The sequence below is a fragment of the Pteropus alecto genome, unplaced genomic scaffold, assembly GCF_000325575.1.
Source record: "Pteropus alecto unplaced genomic scaffold, ASM32557v1 scaffold196, whole genome shotgun sequence".
NCBI lineage: Eukaryota > Metazoa > Chordata > Mammalia > Chiroptera > Pteropodidae > Pteropus > Pteropus alecto.
Window position 1 is genome coordinate 6394629 of NW_006439717.1, and position 7287 is coordinate 6401915.

Here is a 7287-nt window from a genome sequence, read left to right on the forward strand (position 1 = left end):
TGCAGAGGACATCTTAAAGTTCAGTCAATGCTATTGTAAACAGGAATTCTCTGATGTGCCACCCGCTTTCATTGTAAAGCTTTGAATTATAATTAGATGCAATAAATTTGCTTCTGAATCCTGAGTTTGTTTTTATGTTCCCAAGCAGCTTATGGTTAAGCTTGAATTTCCAAGATCTCATCTAGTTTTTATGTTTCAGTGAACATTCTAGGGCTTCCCTATCTAAATTCTACCCTTTTATCAAGATTTAACTCAAATATTTCTTGAAACTTTATCCAGTCTCTCATGGTAGAGATGAATATTGTTTTCAGTACATAGGGGTTCAATGTGCAGAAAAAGGGATATTATCTTGTCAGAGGCTCTACTGGTTGAGTAATTTCTGGAGTTATGTTTAATTTGGAGTCCTTTCTGAGGGACATTGACAAACTGAACCAAGTGCAAAAGATGATGACCAGGAAGGCACAGAGTCTGGAAACTGTGATATGAAAAGAGCAATAGAAAGATCTGAGACTGTTCAGCCCAGAGCAACAGTACCTATAGGGTGTTCCCATGACACTGCACTGTCTCAATGATTCTTATGTTAACTTTTTATATTATTGTTTGTTTAATTGTCTATCTTTCACACTAGACTTTAAGCTCTGGGATATCAAGAATCATTTCTGCCTTGTCTTCTGTAGTGTTTTCAGCACATATCACAATGCCTGTTGTAAAATAGATGCTTAATAGTTGTTTATTAAATGATTGAAAAGATAGATAAAATTTCCATTGAACTGTAAATCTGTGTGATGTTAACAGCATGAAATTAGGAGAAATCAGATTTCTGTGGGCAAATAGTTTTGGCAAGTGCTTGGCATTGTAGTCATATATATATATATACACACACACAAACACACACACACATTACTGAAATTCTTAGAGCTTTAAAAAATAAAAAAAAAGTATACTTTCAAGACAAGATTAGTACATGCTCTACTTTCTAAGTGTGTTTCACCATGGAACGCTTTTTTCTCCCATGAAATATTCCAGGGCAATACTGCTAATAAAAAAGGACAGGGAATATGATAGGCTACTTTAAATAGTTTAAGGGATATTATTTCTAGAGGAAGACACAGAAAGGACCAGTTCAGAAAAATTATAAGGGTGTATGTTTTGATTTAGTATAAAGATCTTGTTAAAAATCAAAGCGGTACAAAAATGGAGTAGACAGTCTCCCAAGGTAGTAAGTTATCTGTCTAAGTAGATTTGAGCAGAAGCTGAATACACCTGAGGAGAGTTGGAGGAGTTGAATTATCCATCAATTAGAAGATTGTATTAGGTCCTTCAAAACCAAAGTTGTTTTCTTTATTTCCTCTGTGTCTCTGTATCTGTCTCTGTCTCTTTCTCTCATTTGCAAATTCCTTGCCAAGAAGGCATTGATATTTCCTTAACACTGTATTCTCTCACCCAGTGTTTTGTTTCATAGTAGACATTTAACAAATATTTGCATATTACTTGACTGGTCTGTAGGTTTTTACAGAATTTGAACAATTGTAAAGGACACATATTGGGTATAACATAGAAAACTTCTGTAGGCATGCAAGCTAGTTTTCTCATAATCAGAAAAGAAACAATATTAATAAGAAGCCTGTCTTGCGGAAATACACAGAAATATACAATTTAAGGGTATGGTATAATTGCTGATGCTATCTTGCTGTATTTCTTACTCCACAACCCCGAATTCAGAATCCTCACTCCATTTTACTGGCGAACCTTGACTCATAACAAATGAGTCGTAATCATTTGATGACTTTGTTGTGAAATTTGAAAGCATATTGAATGACTCAGACATCATAAGCTAATTATCTGCAACTGTTAGATTGAATTTAGAGGGATATTCTTTTATATGGCTTTTGCTGTTTGTGTGTTTCTGTTATTCTGCTTGCCATATGGCCGAATAATAACATATTGGGTAGTTAGGAAATATAGAGAGGTTGAGTTCTTTGGTGTTAAATTCAGGCTAGTGTTTTTCTTCAGGCTCTTTTATGTTACCATTCTTACTTTGAGTTTCCACTCCGCTTGCTGTTGCTATCTGTGTGTAACCACCAATTAGTTTTTATTAAACTATCCAGAGCTGGATTTTGTTACATGATACCAAATGACCAATAACTAACACAATGCATTGTGATGAAAAACCTGGACATTGGGTATAAAGGGATTAAAGCCTAGAGCAGAGCTCTGCAATAAAAGTAGAATGTGAGCCACGTATGTAATTTAAACATTTGTAGTAGCCACATTAAAAAATTTTAAAAAGCAGGTGAAATTAATTTTAATAATTTTAATAATATAGTTAATTCAACTCGGGGTATCCAAAATACTATTATTTCAACATATCATCATTATAAAATTGTTAATGTGATTTTACATTCTTTTTTTAAATGAAACCTTCAAATTACAGTGAGATATACTCACAGCATATCTCAATTTGTGTGCTTACTTTTCGTAACAGATAATTGGCCTCTATTTAGATTTCATAAAATCTACAGTTAAAAAAGGAGATTTACTTACCTAAGTTGTTCCAAACATACTGAAAAGTTTTCAATAACCAAATTGGACATCAAAAGATAATTTAAATTCAATCCCTCAGTCACACTAGCCATATCCCAAAGGCTAGTCTATTGGACACCACAAATTTAGAGCCTCACTGATCCAACAAGTGGAAAACATAGACCTCGCTATCTACTCAGGTTCCTTTACTTCCCTCTCCCTGTAAAACCTCAGCATCCACCATCCTTTACTGTGTAGGTCAGGATCCAGCCAGGAAAATGGAATACCTTGTGAATTCATTACACAGGTAGTAATGGGCTGAAAGCAAAAATGGAACACAGAGATAATAACAGTAAATAGCTACCACCCTTGGAACTGAGGAAAAAGAAAGGAAAAATTTAGAATCATTAGAAACCAGGAGCTTGGAACATAAGGCCCATCCAGGTGGTGTTCAGTTTTCTGATGAGTCACCAACCGCTGCTATAACTACGAGGGAGCGTGTGCAGGCTTGTCTGGGAGCCCCACAAGAAGCCAGTGCTGTAGCCAAATGCTAGTGCTGGATCCCACACTCCAGCTACAGTGACCCTGACAGGAACAAGACAAATAGGAAGGAAGTTTTTTGAACGTCCTCCCATCTTCCGATTTCACTCTTGTGCCTCACATTTTCAGGAACTGGTAGGAAGCCAGTTTGTAGAATTCCATCTTCAGAAGGGTAGACTTAGAGTAGAGAGAAAAAGTAAGTAACTAGCATAGACAGGTTGAAATGCTTGCTCTTCCTAATGCAGCCCTTGCTGTAACCTGGGTGGCTTCCTCAGTTCAACCAGAATGCCCTGGCTGTGCTTTGTCCATTGGCTTTGGCAGTACCCAGTTAGAGCCCTTTGGGAAGAGGACTTCCTGAATTCACCTGAGGTTTGAAAGCAGCTCTAGCTGTCTAGGTGTAGACTAACGTAAGTCCAGAGCTCAGCTCAATTTAAAATTGTTTCAAACTGCCCTGGTATTGATAAATGTTTGGGCCTCAATGAGGGAATAGTCTGTTCTGCCAGACCTCATATGGCTAATTCTACTTTTAGGGGCAGCAATTTTTTGCAAATTGTTCCAGGTTTCTATTCATTATGTTCCGTAGCCTCTGTGGATTTTGTTAGACTTTCCTAAAAATAGGCACAAAGAGGATTATCAATCTTCATATGCTCCTTTTTACGGGAGAAGGGAATCACATTTCCTTCTCTCTAAAAATAAGTTTGTGAAGTGAACAAACACACTTGTGTCTTTATCCCTGAAGGTTGTGCTTGTGCAGAGCACCCTAAAGAGATTACTCGAAGGGTAAGGCTCTTAACGTGATTGAGCTTTTTTTTCTGAAAGAGTGATAAATGCGGGGGAGATGCTCTAATGAGGCTGCAGCAACTAAGCGCAGTACTATGGATGAGCGGATTAGGAGGAAGCACCATTTATATGCCTCAACTCAAAGGCTCCATTTCCCCATTCACATTTCAAGGCAAGTGGGATTATTTTTGTAAGAAAGATATATTTGTAGAATTAATGCTGCATATGTTTGAACTCTTTCCAAAACGATGTATTCATCAATGCTTAAAACATTTTGAAAGCTCTGTGTTATAGGAGGCGCATTAGCCATTTCCTGGCAGTGTGATGTGTTTGTGTTTGGGTTACAGTTCAGTTCTTGGCTTCCTCATCACACAGCAGTTGGAATGAGTCTTTGAATTAGCATGAAATGACACGGTTTATTTTGTTTAGTCGATCTGGTCTTTCCAAAGCTAGTGCTCATTTCTCCTGAGCCTGTTGTGAACATTCGACTCTGATAGGCTGGAGAGGAAGAAAGCAGAAATCCTGATGGTAGTTTTGACACTGGGTTTCTCATTAAGTAAGAAAATGGCCAATTCCCCTGCTACTCTCTCTTCCTACCACAAAACAAAAATCAAGCCATGGCACGAGTCCACACAGAAGAATACACTCTCATTAAAGGGAATCCTTTGTATTTGATTTTAGTAGTTCTCCTCCCCCAAATCAGCCTGTAAGGTAGAAAAACAAAATTAGGTTCTTTACATTTTCTGGTTTTGCCTATGATTTTGCCAAATAAAGCCCACATAGGTGAATCAGAATGTTCCCTTTGAGATGTGGAGCTAATCAAGACATAAATTACTGGGAAGTTAATGAATGCAGACCCTTTACTATTTGACACTCAAGCCTTTACTCTTTAATTTGGAATCCTCATAACACTCAGAATCCCTTCCTTCAAACAAGTCCCTGGCAGATGTTTTACTGTTTCTGTTGGTTCTCCTCTGGGGCTCTACATTAGGTTAAAATATCACAAATAGCTGCTATTATAGTGTGAGTCACAGAAGCTATAATTCTTCGTGACAGCCAGAGGAAATGTGACATGTTTCGGAAACCCTGTCACTGATGCTAACATTCAAATCTTCAAGCAAATGTTTAATGACCAACTCAGCAAGCTGCACAAACTTTGCTGTCTACCAAACAAAAGGTTACTCCCAGGGAACTATAAACATTCGAGAACGTGTCTCTAGACAGTGATGGGCTCTGTTTCCTCCTTTCACCTCCTAATCTGTAATTGTAGGATGAATATCATATCTGAGACAAATCAGACAGAACTTCTTTCTCTTCTGTTCATATTAAGTTATGTCATTTCCAGCCAACATCCATGACATTGGGCTAAGCAATCTTTCTTGTTTTAATCAGTTAGTATAGGAATTTGAACTCTTCAAAATCTTTTAAGGTATGGTCACTGAAAATAGAATAAGTGTTGGCAGAATTACTTAACTATCTTCTATTGATCTCATGGCAAATCATTAATTTTATATACCCAGCAAATTATAAATCCCCCAAATGAATTTTCTATTATATAAATACATACATGCTTTGTATTATCTATTTAATTCTGTTTCTTAAACTCAGTATCATTGACATTTGGGCTACATAAGTCCGTGTTGTGGTGGGGTGGGTGGCTGTCCTGTGCATTTCAGGGTGTTTGACAGCATCCCTGGGCTCTACCTGTTAGATACCAGCAACATCCATCAGTTGTGACAACCAAAAAATGTCTCCAAGATATTGCCTAATGTCCCCAGGAGGGCAAAATCATCCCTAGTTGACCTCTGTGTACCTCTTTACTTCTCTTCCCAGTCTCCAAACTAATGACTTCAAGTGAATACATATAATTCCACATCCTCTCTTATAGGTCAAATGTACAATTCTCAATACTGTCTAAAAAGGTCTCACATACATATTCATGTTTTCCTGCTTGAAAAATCTCATAAGATATTATCTGGGGTACTGACCACATTCTACATATCACTATAGGTATAAATGTATATTTGTGGGCACCCCTTCCAGACTGCATCACAGTGTTTAGACATAGCTGGTGATTGATATTAAAAAAAAAGAATTGATATTCCTTTGTAGATCACACATCACTCAGAACTCTCACATTATTTTGTTTACCATTTTTTCTTCAATCTTTTATAGTTAAAAAAAAAATAGTAGAAAAGTATAAAGATAAAATAATTAAAATAGCCTAAACCCCACCATCTAGAAATAACAATTATTAATAATGCAGTTACTTTTTCCCAGTACTTTTCTGTGCATTTCTATTTAGTGCTTTTAAAAATTTAATGTCATATCATAAATATTTTCCTTATAAAAAAATCTTATAAACATTATCTTAATGGCTTCTCTTGTGGAAAGTAAGACCACAGTCTAAAAATTCAAGTAAGATATTGGGTATAAGAATAGCATTGCAGGAAGAAAGAAAAAAGGAGGCTCAGAAGCTGGCAGATGGGCCATCGCTATACCCAGCTCCCTAACTCACCAAACTTTCAGGCTTTCTTTCACACCCGAGTGTAACATAAAACTTTATCCAAAACTGCTTTGTGACAAGCAGGGGAGGTGGGATCTGTGATCCCACTCGGGCAGATGAGAAGATATTCACGTGGGGGAGACGAAACTTCTTATACTCAGCTGGAGAAAGGAAGGAGAACCTTGTAATCATAAGTTAGTCACCTTGAAGAAGGCTGCATACAAAGGGTGCTGATCACACGCATTGGAAAGGGGTCTCAGAGATTTGCCTGTAAAACATTAAAGAGATGGCTTTTGTTTTCTTTCTCTAATTAGAAGTAGCAGCACTGACTTATTACAGAGAGGCTGGTTTCTTTTTCATTGTGTGTTGTTCCTTTTTGTGGAATAACTCATTTTACTTTTTCTATTTAAAATAATGGATCTGTTGATTCAACTAGTGTGTGGGCCCCTGCCAAATATAAGGCTCTGTGCCAGGTGCCAAAGGCAGAAGGGCGAACGCTGAACACAAGGCCCCAGTTTTCATGGAGCTCAGGGGTCACCTGGGGGATCAGATGATCACTCAGTAAACAAATGAATAAATATTGTTTATGTGAAAAAATGTGTCTGTGGATTTTAATTCTGATATACTATTGGCTTTTTAACATCTCTAATTCTTGTCTTAGATCGCTCCCTTTTCATGATGGTTTTTCTAATTTCATAGGTGCAATGTTTCTAGGTGAGAATAAAGAGCAGATATTATTTTGATTTTTATAAGGTTTATTGCAAGGGAAATCAGTTTCCAGAGTTCTCCTCTTTTGCATTTATGTTTTGAATTGTAGAATTTTTTCATGAGCCTCTTGACTCTTCACTCATTCTTACTAGGAAATCTATGATTGTCCTCTTATTGGCTTTTAAAAATCACTTTTTAATTCTATTTTATTTGTATATTTAATTGAATTT